This window comes from Arachis duranensis, chromosome 10 (assembly GCF_000817695.3).
Source record: "Arachis duranensis cultivar V14167 chromosome 10, aradu.V14167.gnm2.J7QH, whole genome shotgun sequence".
In the NCBI taxonomy this organism is placed as follows: domain Eukaryota; kingdom Viridiplantae; phylum Streptophyta; class Magnoliopsida; order Fabales; family Fabaceae; genus Arachis; species Arachis duranensis.
In genome coordinates, this window is record NC_029781.3 from 72250832 (window position 1) to 72259511 (window position 8680).

General features: G+C 35.1%; 1 long non-coding RNA gene across 3 annotated transcripts; it reads left to right on the forward strand.

The window, feature by feature from the left end:
* The first annotated feature begins 4745 nt into the window (after window positions 1-4745).
* On the forward strand, window positions 4746-8418 carry LOC107470199 (uncharacterized). 3 transcript variants are annotated; one of them, XR_002368924.2, is made up of 7 exons: window positions 4746-4989; window positions 5082-5137; window positions 5343-5397; window positions 6807-6886; window positions 7011-7148; window positions 7661-7847; window positions 7977-8418. It is a non-coding gene; the product is annotated as an uncharacterized LOC107470199 (long non-coding RNA). The 3 variants fall into 3 exon arrangements; XR_001588369.3 differs by lacking the exon at window positions 5343-5397 and having other exon boundaries at window positions 4748-4989; XR_008003810.1 differs by lacking the exon at window positions 5343-5397 and having other exon boundaries at window positions 4748-4907.
* Window positions 8419-8680: the final 262 nt, after the last annotated feature.

The following is an 8680-nucleotide window of genomic DNA, read 5'->3' on the forward strand; positions in this document are numbered from 1 at the left end:
AATTCAATGCTATCCAGGTCAGGAATCGCACGGAACCTAAGTAGAACAAGGGTGATTGTCATGGGTCACCCTCACTCATGAGATGAAAAACGAGAATGCATAAGAGAATGGAATCAAAATTGTATTGAAAGTAGAACAGTAATAATATTAATCCATGAAACTCAGCAGAGCTCCTAACCCTAACTTAGGAGGTTAGTGACTCATATTGTACATAATAGTAATGAGGAATTCGAATGGGAGAGAGAAGAAAATAAACAAGGGTTATCTTCTCATATACTAATCTAATGACTAAGGATTACATAAGAAGGGTAAGATAGTCTTTTAGTGAGAAAATCCACTTCTAGGGCCCACTTGGTGAGTGTTTGGGTTGAGCTTGAGTGTCTCCCACGAGCTAGGGTCCCTTAGGAATGTTGAACGCTGGCTAGGAACCCCCTTTTGGGCGTTGGACACCAGCCATCCCCTTGTGGGCATTGAACGCCAGGAAAGGGGCAGATGGTTGGCGTTGAACACCAGTTTTGGGCCTTCATTTCCAATACAAAATATGGACTATTATATATTTCTGAAAAGCCCTTGATGTTAGCTTTCCATATCCGTTAAGAGCACATCATTTGGACTTCTGTAACTCGAGAAAAGCTCTTTTTAGTGCATGGAGGTCAGATCCTGACAACATCTGCATTGCTTTCTCGGTCTCTGAATTAGACTTTTGCTCAAGCTCCTCAATTTCAGCCAGAAAATACCTGAAATCACCATAAAACACACAAACTCAAAGTAGAATCCAAAAATATGAATTTTTCACTAAAACCTATGAAAACTTAATAAAACTTAAATAAAACATAGTAAAAACTATATGAAAATAATGTCAAAAAGCGTATAAAATATCCGCTCATCACCCCAACATCTTCAACAACAACCAACTCAACATAATCACTTAAAATCAAAATTTCCAATATCAATCAATCAATAATTCAATCAGGTAAACAATCGCATTCATCCTGAACAACTCGGTTTAATCTATAAGACTCACATAATTACATAAATATATTTTCATATCGATGTCGATTTATAACAATTCTTGGAAATAAACTGGGTTTGAGAAAAATCCCCTATCTCAATCACAACTTAACTACGTGACAAACTCCTTTTAGTCACAGCAGCGGCAGTCGCAACATCCACGGATGTTCCAGCATAATGTTGCGACAGTAAAAAACGGAGCATATACTCACAATAACTCAACCCTGAGATATTAACATCACGGAAACCTCAGTAAAATATAACAAAACAGCGACTATAAGGGGTTCAGAACAAGGAAAAACTTATAATTAAGTGAGAGAATGGAGCAGCGGTAGCTCCGATGATGTCTTCCAACGAGCTGAACGACAACAGATCTCTGGTAGGGTGCTTAAATTAGAAGCAGAGGCAACTACCAACAGTAGTGCCATCCTGGAACGGCTCTGAAGGAGACAATCGTGGCTCCAACGATGACGAGCTCCATCGACGGTGACGATGACGAGAGCAGTAGTGGAAGAGGTACAACAACAGCGACATAAGTAGCACCCCTTCCTTTCCTGTCACGTTCTCTCTCTTCCTCAACTAAGCTCGATGATGATAACAGAGCATGACGGTGATGACTTGGTGAGACATGGCGGCGTGGAACATTGACGGCAGTTCCTCCTCTTCGTGCTCAACGGTGACGGCCATGGAAGCTTGGCGATGAAGCTCACAGTGATGAGCGTGAACGACAGCGCTACTTCCTCTCTCTCTCTCTCTCTCTCTCCAATGGCAACACGATGGCGGCAACGGTGGTAGTGACACCAACCAGTGCCGTCCCCACCCTCCCTTTCCCCTAACTTTCCTTCTCCTTCTTCCCCCCTCGAGCTCCCCCTTCTCTCTTTTTTCTTTGTTTTTCATAGGTATGGGTGGTGAAGGAGATGGATGGCAGTTGGGTGATGGGTTAGGGTCAGGTTAGGGTAAAAATTAGGGTTTGTGTGTGTGGAATAGGAAATTAGGGTTAGAGTAGGTATTTTTAATAAAATTAGGAATAATGCAATAATTGAAAATTAAATTTAATCCAACAATAATTATCTTAGCTTTAATTACCTATTTATAAGATAATTTTTTAAAAATAAAATCATAAATCTTAATTAACTCATAAATTTAATTTCTAAAAATCTAAGGTCTTACATAGTACCACTATATTGAACAGTGAGGGTGGCAAGGAGGAGGGTTGAGAGAGGGAAATAGAGGCACAATAAGTGAGGGAGAGAGAGGCGACGATGCGACGACTTCAAAGAGGGAGAGGACAGGGCGACGATTGACGGGGTGATGACTAATGGAGAAGGGGACGGTGGCACTACGAGTTCATAAATGGAGACAACGACGCGACGAGTTAAGAGATGGAGATGGCAGCGCAAGGAATAAGCGATGATGAGGGAGGGTTGGACAATTAAGGCTTTCTTTTCTGAGAATGTAAAAAATGCAAACGTTAAGGCTTTCTTTGCTGTGAATTGAGTAAAGAAATGTCAAGAGCTTTCTTTTTTGAGTGAGATAAAGTACTAAATTCAAGAAAAAATTAGAGAGAAATCTATTTTTTTTTTGTGAAAATTTTGTTGCCATGTTTTTTCTATGTCCCCAAAATAGTTACAAGAAATAGGAACGCTTTAAAAGAGTAACTAAAACAAAAAAATTTAGCCACACTTTAAAAAAGTATCGATTTATATCTATGTTGATGTTTTACAAGTGTAATGTATGAAACGTGACTAAATATGTCACCAATCACCACCTACATAAAAGCTTGGTCATTGACCACTTTAGGGGATGCTTTTGAAGTGTGGCTGAAAAAAAGGGGTAGCTAAAAAAAAGTTTGTTATTTTTCATTTTTGCATGTCACAAATCAACCCTCTGATGTTGAGAAACTAGAACCTGAAGAGGATGTGATTCGCCATATTAGAAGACGTACGTCTGTATTATTACCAACACATAGCAAAAACTGATTTTGTTGTTAGAAAAGAACCACCATGTGGAAGACAAATAGCGGCAAGAAGGTGCCTGTTAATTAAGTTTAACATTGTAATAAAGATGACTACCTCATATCCCATGCAAAGGCACCCAAGAAAAATAAATAGTGTCTTCTGCAAACTGCAAAGCCCATTGCTATATAGCATATGACAAGATGACTGGACAGTAAAAGATTTCTCATTTAGAGTTAATACACACACGCTTAATCCAAAGCTATCTGACATGTTCCCAACAAATCGACAATTAAGTATGCTCATGAAGGACCTAAAACAGCAAAATAGCAAAACAAGTGTAACAACCCAATTTTTTTGTAAAATGACTTTTCAGGCCTTTTGTAATTAGATTTTGCAAAATTCGCATGATACTGTGCGCTTCAGATTAACAAGCTGGGCCCAAATCTATAATAATAATATTTTATTTTTTACTCAATAAGCACATTAAAAGTCAAATGTAGCTCTTTTGAGATCATATGATTACTGATAGGGGTGGCAAAACGGGTTGAACCCGTCGGGCCGACCTGCTAAAAAGACGGATCAGGTTAGGATTTGGAACCCGTCAAATTAAAAAAATTCGCCAAACCCATACCGCCAAATTGGTGGGTTTTGGCGGGACGGGACGAGTCGCTGGGTCAAAAATTTTTATTTTTTATCAAATGTAGCTCTTTTGAGATCATATGATTACTCATAGGGGTGGCAAAACGGGTTGAACCCGTCGGGCCGACCTGCTAAAAAGACGGATCAGGTTAGGATTTGGAACCCGTCAAATTAAAAAAATTCGCCAAACCCATACCGCCAAATTGGTGGGTTTTGGCGGGACGGGACGAGTCGCTGGGTCAAAAATTTTTATTTTTTATTTTTTTATTAAATAAAAAAGTGATTACTTTTATAAAATTAATAATTATAGAATTTTCAAACACTTTTTTTTTATTTTTGTTTTTATTCTTCTTTTAGTTATTAACTTTATTTATTTTATTTTATAATTTCGTATATTTGCTCAAATTATGTGACTTATTTTTTAAAATGAAGATGGTTTTATTGACAAATATTATTTTGAACAATTTTATTGAAGTTAAAAATTAAAAAAAAGATAGTGAAAAAAATTATATTATAATTTGACTATTTTTTATTTGTATTTGATTTTTAATTATTATTTTTTAGTTAATTTTAATAAAATTTATTTTCAAAAAAAAAGTCAAATGGACTAACCCGTCAACTCTCCAATTCGTCATAAAATAGAACGAGTTAGTATTTTGAATCCATTTTAGTTAACAGGGTAGGTCGGCCCGTCATACGAATTGGACGGATCGGCCCGCTTTGCCACCCCTAATTACCGAGTCTAAAATTTAACTGGTAAAAGTTGTTATTGATAACCAACTTGGGTTGGTCGAGTGGTCAACTCACTCATCCGCTTAAGCAAGTGTCGGGAGTTCGAACCCCGCCTTGTGCATGCAGCAACCCATTGGCCAGTGACAAATCCTTAAATGGAGCTCAGATCCGCGACGCATTAGTCTTTAACCTGTCTAGTTGGGGATACCGTTTGGGTAAATAAAAAAAAAAGTAGTTATCGATACTCTCTCATTAGTTTAACTACACCAAAATATTTTAAAGATATTTTAGAGATAAGATAATTATGAATCAAGTGTCATTTACACTGGAAAGTGAGTTATTTAATCTGATAAAGTGGAGATATGTGATCAAATAAACACTATCATTAGTAATCATCACCAAAATTCAACTTTTGACTAAAACTCCAACATTATCACTCCCTAAAAATACATCATCACTTCTCTCTCAAATTCTTATAATCATTACCGTCATAAAAAATTAAGAAAGAAGGAAAGAGAAAGAGAGAAACCACCATGTTCATCAAACTTCAAACTCACTCCGTGAAAGGTTTAAGGCTCAAATCAAAATTCTATTATGATTAATCTCTTTGTCTTATCCTCTTCTTTATCTTCATATAAATTTCTTTAAGGTAAATTGAAGAATGACTTCTCTTCTCTTTCAATTAAGGTTTGAGCATATGCTTCCATGGAGAATGTTTCATTTATTATTTTTCTTGTTTAGGAAATCATATTTAGGAACATCAAGGAGTAAAGAAACACCACCTTCAAACTCAAAAGGTGAGAAGATTTTCCTCCCTCTCATAATTTAAAATTCTACAATATGTGCATCAAAAGTGAAGATCATGTTTGATTTCACCTTTTCAAAGATTCCATAATTACAAGTTTCAAGCTTTAAGGGTGAGTAAATCTCTTCCTTTCTCTTCCATTATGATACGGTCATAAGGACTTTCGAACTCTTAAAATTATTTTGATTGAAATATAGGAAGGAATTAGTGTTAGAAATCTTCCAAGAGATGTTTAACAAGCTTGGATTTGTGGTAAGTGTTAAGTTAGCATAATTGGCCTTTTATACGTCAAGAAACCTAAATTATGTTGTTGATTGAAACTTGATGAATTTAAATGCTTGAATGTGTAATTGATGATGTTCGAATGATATTTGAATGCCTACAATGAATGTATATGGACAAAAATAAGGACTTATGAAAGTGTTACGTTTAAGCTTATACTATTAACATTGAATTGTAAATATGAAAAGAATGATGCCTGAGAATTTTTAAGAATATGTTAATAACGTGAAAGATGAGGAAAAGATGAAAAGATATCAAAAGAAAAGGCTAAAAAATTTAAAAATATAAATTAGGGGTAAAAGAATCATTATGAAAATATAGAAACATAAAGAATGCACCCAAAATGAAAACAAGATCTAAGAAATAGAAGTGAGAAAATTATAGAGCCCAATTAAGTAATAAAGTGAAAAATGCACGTAAAAGCAGGCAAGCGAAGGTGTGTTTTCATTTTTTTTATTGTTCTGTGGATTATTTTTGGATGGGGTTTGGGTGTTCTGAACTTTAGGGTTTATTGATTTTTTGAGTTTCTAGTTCTTGCTTCGATCGGATTTGCTTTCTAATTTTGCATCTCTTTTGTTAAGGTTTGTTGATCTGCATTTTGCTTCATTGTGATTTTGTTAAATGATTCTAAACTATTGTTTTCTTGGAGTTTAAATGCAATGGTCCCTAAGATAATCAATGCCCATATCTTGTTCAACGATTGCGTTTGTACTATTTGTGTAAATGCTTCTGATGAATTGGTTTTGGTTCTACTTAGTTCTGATGGAATTCATTTTTATGCAACCCTTGATTTTGAAGTTTTGAAATCTTTGCATAATTTTGAATATTTTTCATTTTGCTTCTTTATGATTTTGCATTTTGAATTTTTTATATTTTGCATTTTTGCATTTGTGTGTGTAATTAGAGTTACAGCAGTTGTTCAAAGTGTAACTTGACCTGGTTAGATCCTAAGGTGTTGTAGCTCTTGTAAATCTCAAAAGTATAATTTTTTTTAAACTTTTTTTTGTTTCTTTTGCCTACAATTGCTGAAAATATTGGAGCACTCTTTGATTACTCGCTGACAAATTTGGTTATTTTCATAGTTGATTATTCCAGTAGGAAGTATGTGAAATGCGTTTATGTAAATAATTGTGATCTATTTAATAATTGAATTTTAATATTTATAGAATAGTTTTTAATTTTATTTGGAGAAAGTTCTAAGTATAATAATCAGGGTGTTTCTGTTCTGATAAAAAAAACTAAGAGAAATAGAATAATGAAAAGAAAAATTGAAGTGTAACGTCAGGTGAAATTGCCTTTTTCAAGTTATCTTTAAGTAAATGGTTTTGATGAGCTGTGGTCAGGTTCTCTTGTAAATGGTCTTTTCATTTTTTGGTCAGGAGAATAGGTTGGACAAGTTATTGACAAGCTTATCGCTGCCGCTGCTAGCTACCTCTTATTCTGCTTTGTTGCTGCTGTGGTACTTAATTAATCTGCTTGCCCTTCCTACCATTTTCTGACTATTTGCCATGTCACTATGGCTCTTGGTGTTAGTTTGCTGCACAAAAATCTGTTGAAACTGCTTGTTTTATCATTTAATGTAGGTTCAGGCTGGGGCCAGGGGTATTGAGAGCATGGATTGGGCTACAATAGTTATGCAGATGTATAAATCATGGGCCCAACAACGTGGATATAATATAACTGCAACAGATGAAATGCTTGGTGACATTGTAGGAATCAAGGTTCTCCTTCTTACCATCCTTCCTGAGTCCCTTTTTAAGTTATTTTACATTTCTACATATTTCTTATGTGCTTGGATTCAGGATCAACGTGTTTTGTGTAGCTATGGTTTCTGATTTTCAAGTACTTGTATAATGAGCATTTAAGTTTCAAGCAAGATTTTCAAGTACTAATGCACAAATTTCTTCAATTAGTTATTAGAATCCTTTCTTCAAAACCCAACAACCAAGAGACAGCAAAGTCTGCGGCATAAGTAATGGCATCATCACAATCTTACCTTACACAATTAAGGCTAGTTATCACACCACCTAACCCATCACATCATTCTCCTTGATCATCATGTGCGTCCTATGTTATATCCCCATCACCATAAAACAAAAAGGTTTTTTCAAGTATTAAGAAATCAGTTTTCAACGTATTGAATAAAGTAAACTTTAAAAAATTTTCTTTAGATCCAAATAATTGATAATTAAGATTTGATGGATGATCAATGATGGGATTTTTTCACTTTCAGAAGGAGAATTAAGAGAAGTGGCAGCAGAAAGCAGCAGAGGTTGTGTCTTTTGAGCATTTTCCTGCAGAGAGTTCTCTTGAAGCAAATATTGAGGGTAGCACCACATCAACTCCAGTGGTTAAGGATAGAAATCATGCCACTGCGACTGCCGCAGCTGCTGATTCAATCCTACTATAGAAGATACCTTGTAAGACTATTGACATTCATGTCCTTTTGCAGCTTCATAATCCATAAATAAGCCAACCACTCTACTGTTGCACTTTTTAATCATACACATGTAATTAACTCTTGTCTTACTTGTTATTGAATGGTGTAGGCTCAACGTGCACTGCGTGCTTTGAAGGGATTGGTGAGGCTACAAGCACTTGTAAGGGGACATAATGTGAGCAAGCAAGCGCAGATGACAATGCAGTGCATGCAAGCATTGCTTCGAGTTCAGGCAAGAGTAAGGGCTCAGAATCCAGTTAAATAATGAGAAGAAGCAACATCAAGCAACAATGAAGAGGGAGAGAGCTCTTGCTTATGCCTTCAACTATCAAATTGAGAGTCCTCAATTGGATTAGAACTGGTTGGAGCGTTGGCTATGCTTAAGTCGAGATTACACTAACTGGAGATGGCACGCCAGGCTCAGTTGAATGAAATGGGATAATGCTGACTGATATGGGATATGAAATTAGACCTCAATTGATTGTATTTATCCGGATGCATTTTATAACTATATTGGATATAAGTGAATGATATGGCTAATTTAGTTTAAATTCTCCTAATTTGGTTTGAATTCTATTAATATAATACTAATTTTTATTAATTAATTTTTTTAAATAATATTTACATATTTTTGTCAATGTTTTTTATTATTTTTGGAGTGCATTAGAGTACATGTAAAAATATATATTAAATTTTTTTTTTTTTAATTTCATAAGGATATAGTCACACTTTAAGAATATACTTTTTTCAGCTATTTTCTGCACTTTAAAAACGTAACAAAATTGTGATTTTCTTGTAGTTCTAACCACCAAA